The sequence below is a fragment of the Chinchilla lanigera genome, unplaced genomic scaffold (genome assembly GCF_000276665.1).
Source record: "Chinchilla lanigera isolate Chin_1 unplaced genomic scaffold, ChiLan1.0 scaffold00058, whole genome shotgun sequence".
Classification (NCBI taxonomy): domain Eukaryota; kingdom Metazoa; phylum Chordata; class Mammalia; order Rodentia; family Chinchillidae; genus Chinchilla; species Chinchilla lanigera.
Genome location: NW_004955459.1, coordinates 8,077,382 through 8,086,576, shown reverse-complemented (window position 1 = coordinate 8,086,576; position 9,195 = coordinate 8,077,382).

The following is a 9,195-nucleotide window of genomic DNA, read 5'->3' as shown; positions in this document are numbered from 1 at the left end:
TCTACCCTTGGGATCCTGCCCGTCATTGCTATTCCAATAAAATTCTTTTCTCTGTAGCTGTGCCTCATACCTGCCTCCCCACCGATGTTACAGCTCCACCCTCATAAACTCATCCAGCCTTAAGATTTCCCAAAACCCCACCTCTGAATACTTCCACATGTGAGCTTGGATTAAGTTTCTAACAAATGAAGTTTTGGGGCACACATTCTAATCATAGCAGACCAACACTATAAACCTCCTCTGTGAAACTGTTAGAAATGCACATTCCCAGTCCCACCCCAAACTCAAGAACTACTGAATCAAAAATTCTGGGTGTGGGCCAACAATCTATGTCTTAATGAGACCCAGGTAATTCTGGTATATTGTAAAGTTTGAGAATCACAGTACTAGGCCAACAGTCTCAGTTTCTTGCCTGTAAAATGGGGGCAATCATCCCACATCACACTAAAGCAGCTAGATCAGTGCCTGGCTCAGAGGAGAAGAAATGAATTGTGGTTATTTTCTTCTTTCTAGGCTCCTGAAGGATATGGAATGCCACATTCCTTAGCTGGCGCAGTATCTGGACCAGTGAGTGAAGGCTGAAAGAGTGAGGAGCTCAGTTGTATGGGACGAAGGTGGATCTTTTCAGACGACAGACAGAGGACCACACAACCACCAGCTGTTCCTACCAGGCACTGAGCTGTCCTTCCACTGTCTCTAACTTTTTCCCTCCTCCTTGTCCGTTGGGGATTAAAATGGTCACCGTTTCTGGTGAGACACATTCAGCATAATGAGCCTGAAGTTTGTTGCACTCAGCAACGAGCTGCTCCTTGTAATTGGCTCATAAGAATGACAAGCTGTAGAAAGCCACAGTTAAGGCCTTTCCAATTCACATGTGCCATTAGCAGGCGCTCATTAAAGACATGAGCAAAGAGAAAGTGTAAATAAAGATTTCTGCTATGTAATTACAACTGTACATCTATCTGCTGCTAGGGTTCATTTGAAAAACCACTTTATTCTCAAAGCTTCCTCACCTACCTGTGCTCTGCACCCTTAGTGATGCATGTTCTCAGGGTTTGTTGCTTCCATGGAGCTATGGACAGGTTGAGGATGTGGCTCACAGAGAGGCTATGGGCCTGTAGGCCTGTGAGTCGTGGGCCGGGCTCGGCATTCAGCACAAGGGTGCTGCAGTGAGTCCCCATTCATGATGGCTCTTGGGCACACACCTGGAGCCTGAGTGAAGGCTGGGACTCTTAGGCAGCTTACATGGCCTCGGGTTCTTTCAGCCTCCAACTCCCCCATTGTCATACTAAAGGTAAATGCCTCAGAGAACCAAAGCTTTTTTAAAAATGTGGTTCCTATACAATCAACAAACATCTATCCAGTGCGTGTTACATGCCCAGCTTGTCTTGGAGTATTTTTCTCTGATTTCAGCAGTTTTCCAGCCAAGTGGTATCACTGAGGCCAGTCCTGTACACAGGCAACTCAGCACCCTAATTATGTGATATGATTCAAAGTCCTAAGAAAGTCCTCTCTTATCAGGAAATCCCCTCCAAACAATAAAATTATAAAAATAACAAAGCCTGCAATAAAATTCCATTACTGGCCAAGTAGATGCCTGAAATCCTACCATTTTTGCTGTCTACCTAAGGATGTAGGTTTTATCTTCTATTCAAATTTGGGGGTGCAGAATCATCGAGCCAGTATCAATCGTCCGGATGTATGTTTCAAATTTTGTACCTGACTGGTAACCCCAGGGTGATGTGGCCTGGGTAGTTAGTATTGGGGGTTGAGGGGAGGCTAAGTTTGTGTGTGTGGGTGCTGAAGGGAAGTGGGACTCTGTAGGTCCCTTAGCCGGTTAAGGTTTTCTAGAGGACTGAATGGGCCTCCAAGTGCTGGAGATTAGGTGGGTGGAAGCCAGGCAGGTGGACTTCCCTGCAGTCACCAGACACTAGTTGCTGATAAACTGCTCCTCAGAGATCACCCTTTACTTCTTCCTTCCTGAGACTGCAGTATGGAGAGGGGTATGTGCAATGCAAACCAAGGGGGAAATGAGGACTTCTAAGGAATCACTTGAGGGTGAAGCAAGCTTCTTTATGGGCTATGGGCTTGCGGCGGGCACAATACCTGGGGCTGGGTATTTTAAATAAGTGAGTCAGCTCTTGGATCCTGCAGCCTGGGCTTTTCTTCTTGATCTTTGCTTTCATTATTACCTTATAGGAATTTCTTATGCTCCTCTCTAGCTTTTCTTCCCTGCCTCCCTCATGAAATTTTAACAATATGAGTATACTGCATATCTGATTGTGAACTACCAGTCTGTCTCTTCTTTGTACATAAAATGAGTAAGATTTTTACCTCCTCCCCGTAATCCCTGTTGAAATAGGTGCATTGTCACTCTAGAAGAGACAGATATACAGATGGGAAAATGATAAAGATGAGGGTAAAGATTCACAGAAAATATGAAAAAATAATAATAGGTGTTTTTATGCAGCACACGCTTTGCTCTGGGCATTGTACTAATTCTCACAGCACACTGGAGGTACTATGTTAGTCTATTTTCTGTTGCTATAACAAAGTATTGGAGGCTATGTACTTTTAAAGGAAAGAGGCTTATTTAGCTCAAAGTTTTAAAGGGTGAAATTCCAAGATTGGGAGCCTCATCCATGTGGCCTCTGGCAAGGGCCCCCTTGGCTGAGTTACAACATAGCAGCTGACATGATAGTGGGAACAAGAGCAATCACTTGGCAACCCCCGCTGCTCATTTCCTCAGGCCTCTCTTAAGCATTCTAATGTGATGAATGTCTCTTTTTGTTGGAGAATAGATTCTCCAGAACCCACCTTCCTTGCCTCCCAGGTAAGGACATCCTAACTTGATTGGACTGGAGCCAATGTCTAGCACCTGCTGTGGAGAAGGCAGCAGCTGCTGCTCTCCATGCTGGTGAGGGAAACGGTTCTGTTGCAGTTGGTTGAGGTAAATTATGGCCTCCTGTAGATGGCTTCTTTTGTACATTCTAGAAGAACCACTTCTAAAAGTGAAATGAGCAGGGGTCTTATTACAGACATCTTCTGTAAGTAGAAAGCACAAGAGGTATGGCATGTTAAGTAGAGGAATGGCTTAATTATTTACATTTTCTGAAAGTTGTGTTGATAATATTCTATGGCTGTTCTTTCCAGCATGGTTGTCAGTAGCCATTTGTGGCTATTGAGCACTTCGGTTTTGGCTAGTCCAAATTAAGATGTGCTGTGGTGTCAAATACATACTGGAGTTTTAAGACTTCATTCATTCTAGCCCCCATTTGGGGTGGGAGTGAGGGGGATGAAGCTTAAGTTGACTGCCAATGGCCAGTGATTTAATCAATCATGCTTGCATAATAAAGCATACAGAAAACTCCCCCTGAAAAGGACTGGGTCCAGAGTTCTTCTGGGTTGCAGAACATGTGGAAGTTCTGATAAGGTGGTGCACAGAAGGTGTGGAAGCTTGTACCTGTTGCTGGATGGATGGTCTTATCTCATAGGGATTCTCTTCCATGTTCTTGGTGTTCTGAACAAAGAATTAGACAAGACACACAGAAAAGGTAGCAAAAGTCTACATTCACTGATGGTATAAAAGAAGTATGCTCTACTGGGTGACAGTGGGCTGGTAGGCTGGTGGACAGTCTTGAAGCATCTCTGAGGATAAGGGAAAAGGGGCCTTTTGTATCCAAAATTCATGCAAGTAAGGCATCATTGTGACAGTTGTCTTATCCAAAACTCGCTTGGCCTGGCACCAGATTTAAACTGCCCTATTGAAAGGCTCACTTGTCTTCCTGCCATATGTAAATGAAAGAATGAAAGTAGCACTTTTCTAATTAGTCCTGCAAATGCACCAAATTCAAATGAGAGATTAAAAATACAGCTTTCTGATTGGTTCTGTATGCAGTGCTCAGGAGCGATGGAGTCATTTTGGGTCCCATGTTCTGTGCATGTTCTCCAGCAATTTATAATACTTGACACATTTTGCCCGCTTGTCTGATTTGCCTTAGCCCTAATTTCTTTCCTCATACCCCTTCTCTAGCCTCTTCTATACACACCTTATTTAGGTATTCATTGCTATCCTTTGCAAACCAAAGTGTTTCCCTCAGTTCTGAAAACTGCTTTAGGAAATTAATTGAATTCAACGATCTGGTCGTGGGAATCCCAATTTTATTGCCAAGGCAGAAGGTCTGGTGGTGTGGACTCAAAAGTGGTGTCTGAGGTGGGTGAGCCATTTTGGGGCCTGAGTCTTTGGTCTGTGCACTGAAGAATTTAAGAGAAGAAGGCTGAGGTGTGAAACCTAGGTTCTCCAACTGCAGGGGTTTGGAAGAAGAGGAAAACTTGTTTCCAGATCCATGTGTATGTGCATGCTGTTCAAAAATGTGGAGGATCACTGGAATGGTGCCTCTTAAAAGAAGACCATTTGTCTCCTTTTAGCTAACTCTTGCCCTACTTCTTTGTACAGATATGTACAGAACTGGCTAGGAAAACACTCTAACTCCTCAAATGGCTTCAAGCAATGCAAATTGGTCCAGGGGAGGTGCTGATGTTTAGCCTTTGAAGTAATGCGAAAGATCAGTGATGCCCCGCCTATAGCTCCCTACTATTAAGCGTGAGCTAGGCTGAGTGACACCACACTGTTGGCTGGGACTGAATCTTGCAAAACAGGCCCTGATGTCCCAGGGCAGGAAGGCCAGACATCAAAACTGAAGCAACTGACCAAAAAACATGACACTTTCTCAAGATGTGTTATGCAGATTCCCCCAAATTTAGAGAGTATGTACCCCTCAAATCCAGAATCTGGAATCCAGAATCCAGTACTCTTTCTGCAAACCTCTCTGTACATATTGCAGAGGTGCCACTGTGTCTCCTACCTAGCCCAGCTCACAATATGCATGCATTTCCCACCGTTTTAATAGTTTCTCAACCCTGAGCCACTCCCCTCTTCAGGAATTAATAAAACTGGGCTCCGCCCTGGGTCATAGTCTTTACTATGGTTAGCCATGTTCTGACTGGGCTTAGGACCCTCTTGGCTCCCCACAACTACAAGTATGTCTTTGTCTCTTTATTCTTGCCATGGGTTGCACTGGAAGTAGTAGATTGCAATTTACTCACTAGAATTCCAATAACTTTTCCTTGGGATTACAAATACAAATTCCTCTGGACTGCAATAAGGTCTGAATTGGGCTCTCTACAAAAAAACCAATAATCAGGGGATGAGAGTTGGTCAGAAGAAAATCAGGATTATTCAAAGGCTAACAGTCTGGGCTGGGAATATAGCTCAGTGACACAGTGCCTGCCTGGCAAGTACAAGGCTGTGAGTTTAATTCCTGGTACCAAAAAACAAACAAACAAAAAAACAAAGGCTAACATTCTGGAAGTAGTTGGTGGGGTGTAAAGCTATGCGCTCTTCAAAAAATTCATCTTAGGGAAGTCAGATACAAAAAGGGCTTTTATAAGGAGGAAAAAGAGTATGTGAAACATCAGGCCAGAAGGCTCTGTGCTGATGAGATCTTTGTCTTTCAGGAGGTGTCTCTCTTTTTTTCCCATTCTAGCTGGAACAATTTCATTTGCCTTGACTTTCTGGGGCTAGATGCAAATATTGCTTTGCTTTTCTACAAGTCAAACATCACAACTGACATTTTTATTTTTTTGTACCAAAGTCACTCAGGCTGGCCTCAAACTCAGAATCCACCAGCCTCATCTAAACAAGATTGTTCAGCAGTTAACATCTTAATCACTTTGGTGTATCTTTGCTTTCGAATTTAGAATGCCAGGCAAAGAGAGGGAAAGCAGCTTAACTGTCATGGGCAGCTTCCAAAAGAGGATGGCTGTTACCAAAGCACAAAGAAAGTGGACAGGACCAAGGAGAAAACTGAGGTGTGCGATGGAATTAGGGAAAGTGTTTCCAGGAGGCAGGAGAGGGAAACTAAGGCAAATGCTATGGATAGGGTCATTTAAAAGAATGTGCCCTTATGTTGAGAAATATGGTTGTTATGAGCAATCTTGACAAGAGCCCTTTTGGTAGGAGGAAGTGGTGGAAGCTTGGCTGGAGTAAACCAAGAAAGAACAGAAGTCAAGGAATTGGAGTCAGTATTACAATTGTTTTTGAAGCATTTTAGTGTAAAGGGAGGTAGAGAAATGAAGTAAAAGAATTCTGATTAGGTCATATACCAAAATGTTAACAATTGCATCCCTGGGATTATGAATGTTCTTTTCTTAAAAATTTGTCATGACTTTCACAAAATAGTTTCTTATAATAGATGTATTAATTTGTAACCAAAACATTATAAAAACAATAGTGGAGTTAGTATAATTTCTTGATAGCCAAACCATTTGACCAGCTTAGTTCTTGTGCAGAGAAGCAACTGTACTAGAAGCCTCCCCACGGATGCTTTCAGATTTTCCTCCACGTTTCTTTACTGGGGTGAGATGCAATATTGCGTTTCTCCTCTGGTTGCTAAGATCAATTTTCCATTGGCCTGTCTCTATGGTAGATTTGAACACATTGATCTGCCACCCATTGATGCAGGGCTTTTAAGAGGATCTTCTTACTCTTTAGTTTTTCAGCATGAAAGTCAAGGAGAAGTTGATCATGTCGGGATTAGTCCCATATGACCTGCATTTAGAAAAGTGTTTGATGCATCAACTATTTTTACTTGAGTGATTATTAGTAACAGTAAAAGGGGTGTTAAGCCCTATTTAGCAGGTGCCAAGTTCAATGCTAAGGGCTTTACATGCATTTATTCAACATAATTAGTACATTAATCCTATGAATCAGAGACTAATGCTCAGAGAAAGATGGCAAATCAGGGGCTCCTGTCAGTCTTGATCAAAACTGAAATTCCAATCTATTCTCTGGAGCATATGCCATGGGTGAAAGCTCCTTTACCCACCCCAGGTCTTCAGATTGCTTCCTAGGGGGAGGTAAATTGACAGTGTAAGGTTGGGGCTGCAGTGGGGCTGCCTCCTGGAAGGTTTTCATCAAGACTCTAGAGTTAACTAAGAGGGATTTTCTTACTGAAGAACAATTGAAAAAAATAGTCAATAAAAATGAGCTAACCATTTGTGACCCTGGCCTATGGTAGAGTTCTGGAAGAACCAGACTCTGGTGTCACTGTGGGTGGGTCAAGAACCCATCTTTCTCCCCACTGGTGGTAATGATGTTTCACTGTAGAGAGGATGGTCTTATAGTCTTTCAAATTGTTAATCCAAAAGTTGTTCCTGTGCTCATTTTTGTTCTCCAAATAATGGACCATCATACTCTTGAATTCTATAATGTGCTTCTTGTGGTTATATGGGTTTGACAGTTTTGCGAGCAAGAAGCATTCCTATAAAGGGCAAGCATGCTGTGCATTCAGTTCAACAAGTACAGCAAGTATTTCCTCTAGTCTTGATCCTTTATTATGAAGGCAGGTAACTGCCTCCCTCATAGGGTTGGCGCCCGTGCTCAACACACTGACTACCCCATAATAAAGTCTCAGTAAATGTTAGCTGACATTAATAATAAATTTATATTAGGTGACCAACATAATTAGCATAGCAAACACTAGCCTGAATATCAAACCCACTTTTTTTTTAGCCAAAATTACATTTTTTGTAGGCAAATCGTGCTTCTAAGATGTTTAATCATTTTATTCTCATAAGTAGGTAAATATTTCTCCTACAATTTGACTTACTCTATAAGATAAGCACAGTAAGTTGTTTTGTATCTAGATACAGGCATTGATTCTGTGTCCCTGAATTCATATGGATTAAAAATAAGTGAAGAAAATCTTAATTGCAGATTGCAGATTCACACACACACACATATATTTATATATGCACAAATATATACAAATATATAGTATACTATATATATAGTTTATGTTGTCAATAAATAATCCAGTTTCCACAAATTAATTTTTAAGTCTTTCAAGATTTAAGACAGTCTGACTTGATGAATAAGTAATTCGTTAAATGTTATGGAAAAATCCCAGGCATTTTTATTTCCACTTTGTCCCTCTCCCATCTCTCCAGTATACTACCTTATATCCTGGGGTGAAGGAAGAGGGCTTCTGGGAAGGATGTTGGAGGTGGCTCCCTGCAAGAGTACTTCCTAAAGAGTGCTGAGGCCCTTCATTTAGCACACTCTCCCCATGCATACCCACCATTTCTGGCTGCCACCTCTTCTCATAATTACAAAGGTAGAAGGGGTGGGCTTTCCCTTCCTTTCTATCTGAATCTCATGTCTTCCCAGGAAAGTGCTTGGACTGGTTTCCTGATCTTGGTTCTCAATGTATCAAATAGATTTCAAAGGAGCTTAGCAAATTCTTTCTCTGCTTTACAATGTCTGGATTTTAAGCCTATTGTCTTTTTAAGTCATGTTCTTGCTGGCTTCTCCCGTGGAGAAATAAGCCCCATTCCAGAAAATGGGTGATGGCAAATGGAAAATGAGGAGGTGGGGCTAAGCGCCTCAACTTAATACTGACAAACTGTTACCATGTGTTTTGGAATGAGTGAAAACATGGCTCTCTAAACGGCCATATTAACTTGGTAACTGCCATATGTAAATAACTGCAGAAGTGGAAGTGTGTACCAGATGGTTAATAACTGACACGGCAATGGAATACTTGAGAAATTAATGGTGAATAATGACTGAAACATTAACTGATAGTGCTGCTAACACCAGGAGCAACAAGGAACAAACTCGGGAATGATTAGAAAAGAAAAAACAACAAAAGTGTATGTCAAAGTTTGTGTTAACTCAAGCTCCCATATGGATCCAAGATTGCTGCAGTGATTATTTCTGCTATGCGAGGACCATCTGCTTCCTCAAAGAAGCATCATATAACATCCAAAGGGCAGCGCTACAGTTTTAAATTCTGGGAAAACTAGTAGCTATTATTGAGAAGGGGAATTTTGAACTGAATGTATTAGTTTCCTTTTTCCTTGTTTCAGACATAGATCCATGTACTTCAACTTTCCTACTTATTTTTGTCTATCTGACTCTGGTAATTTTTTCCTTCTTTTGTTTCCCTCTCGTTCTTCTTCCTTTTTTTCTCTTCTTTCTTCTGTCATTCAGTTACAAACTGTCTTATGTAATTTAAAAATTATTTCTTGCACATTATTGTCATTTCATTGAGAGTAGGTGTTCCTACAGAAGAGAACCTTCAGTTTTGCTTTTTCATGCTTACTCTCTTTTACTCATGAATGCAAGATGAA